The following is a 2,307-nucleotide window of genomic DNA, read 5'->3' as shown; positions in this document are numbered from 1 at the left end:
AGAGAGAGAGAGAGAGAGAGAGAGAGAGAGAAAGAGAGAGAGAGAAAACAGAGGAAACTAATGGGGGTGGAAAAAAGAATATAAAAAGAAAAATGAGTGATCACTGATACAGAAAGGAAGCAATTATATATATGTATATAAAATTCTATAAAGCTTTTACTGCTTTCAGTTATTCACCTGTGGCCATGCTGGGGCATCATCGCCTCCAGGTATTTTATTTGAATACAACATACATCAAACCCCAAATTCAGTTTGTCAAGCTCAAAAATGTGGAAAAAGTAGAAATGGATGGAAGTTGAAGACAGGCTTAACTAAATACCAGCAGATATTTACTCTGCTTATTTATTGATGATGCTATTTTACTTATCATTTTATGTGTGTTTGTGTATAAATCATCATCATTTAATTGCTGTATTCCATTCTAGCACGGGCTGCATGGTTCCTTAGGATCAAGCTAGCTTGAGGACTATGTTGGTCTCCAGTGTCTGCATTGGCAAGGTTTCTATGGTTGGATGCCCTTTATGGTGCCAACCACTTTACAGGGTATACTGGGTGCTTTTCTCATGGCACCAGCACTAGAGAGGGGTGTGGGATTACCAAATGACTCACAAGACAAGATCTCTTGACAAAGTGGGGATGCAGAAATGAGTGAGGTGGCTTTGTGCAAGGTGAAGAGAACTAAAGTAGGAAAGAAGGACAAGAACAGGTATCTTGCTGGGTACACTAACAGAAAAAGGAGACAAGATGGTGGAGATGAGGTGTCAGGGAGTACTCTCAAGGCATAAGAAAGTGGGAAAGAGGGAATAGAGGCAGAGAATTGAGGATGGCTGGGTGGGTAGGTAGGGGAATGAAGTGAAGTGTGGTGGAGAAACAGATGTACACAGAGGTAGATAAGGTGAGTTACATAAAGGGGGTGTCAATGGCAGAGATGAGAGAGAGCATTCAGTAGACGTATAATGGTAAGGGATGATATTGGGAGTGTGAGATGGGTGACAAGGACAGCAGTTTGAAGACAAAGGATTCTTGATAGTACAAAAAGGAAGATGTGCAGTTCTGCTCTCATATTATTACAGCAGCTGAGAAATAGTGCTGGAGTCAGAGGAAGAATGGAGGGTTTTATTACAAAACTGAGTTGCTAGGAAAGTTTAACAGGTACAAAATAAGTATTGGGGAAGGGGGTACAGACATTGCCAATATGCTTTTGGGACCTCATTCTTGCTGAGATGAATAGGTCTTCACAAGTATGGCAAATTGCCATTCATCTCAGTCCTTTCTCATCTCCTCCTAGAGGTTCAACAACATATTTCATGTTGTTTACGTTTTGTGACATCTTGTACCCAAATATGCATATATATATATATGTACATATCTCATTTATATATTGTGTATATATATATACTTCGTCCCGTCTTTTTCAGTTCGTGCCTCACTGCGTTCATATACACATTATTTTTCACGTCTGGCCGCACAGCCTTTTCTGTTTGTTTTCCTGTCTTGTTTTTTGTCCGCCACTACATTCCTCCATGGCACAGGTTTAATTTGTGTATACAAATTAAATTTGCGGTCCATGGGAAGAGCCGTTTTAACAATGCGTCCTGCCCAACTCTTCGAAACGCCGGTGTTAAAATGGGGGTAGCTGATGAAGGAAAATGTTCTCTATGTGGCTTGTGTGTTTTCTGTACTCTGGTTATTATTATTTTCTTGTCTACGTTTTGTTTGCAATGTCCTGTACCTAGATATGCACCTATATATACAGGTAGACGTAGGTATGCACATACCTGTACGTATATATGCATATACTCATTTGTTATTGTTTTATATATATATATATATATATATATATATATATATATTTAGGAAATTAAAACAGGAAAATACACACACTTTACATAGTTATAATATAATTTTTAATATATCGACCGGTTTCGCTTTCACTATTCATGATATTATGGTTTACTTATTTGAATATGTATTTTGCTAAGAAATTTTTGTCCATGTTGTGTCTGATGATATTTACGAGTGAATGAATTCACAAGTAGAAAAATAAGGAGAGGTAATTAGTTATCGTTATTACTGTTGTTGTGGGGAAAAGAGATAACTGTTCAGCTTTTGGTAAGGGGAAACATGACAAAACAAAAGGTTTCGAAAGACTTGGTTAGTGATGGGATTTCTATACATAAATCTCCTCACTAAACAAGATTTTCAAAACCTTTTTTTGTGCTTATATATACACTTATCTATACATATACATATATAGATATATATATATACACACACACACATATATACATATATATACATATATAC

General features: G+C 36.9%; 1 protein-coding gene across 1 annotated transcript in view; it reads right to left on the bottom strand.

Moving 5' to 3' along the window:
• LOC106883765 (twisted gastrulation protein homolog 1-A) overlaps positions 1–2,307 on the bottom strand; it is a 91,303-nt gene that overhangs the window by 22,745 nt on the left and 66,251 nt on the right. The gene's annotated exons all lie outside the window — the stretch shown is intronic.

Source organism: Octopus bimaculoides, chromosome 4, assembly GCF_001194135.2.
Source record: "Octopus bimaculoides isolate UCB-OBI-ISO-001 chromosome 4, ASM119413v2, whole genome shotgun sequence".
Lineage (NCBI taxonomy): Eukaryota > Metazoa > Mollusca > Cephalopoda > Octopoda > Octopodidae > Octopus > Octopus bimaculoides.
Note: the sequence above shows the minus strand (reverse complement) of the source record. Positions and strands in the feature narration are given on the sequence as shown.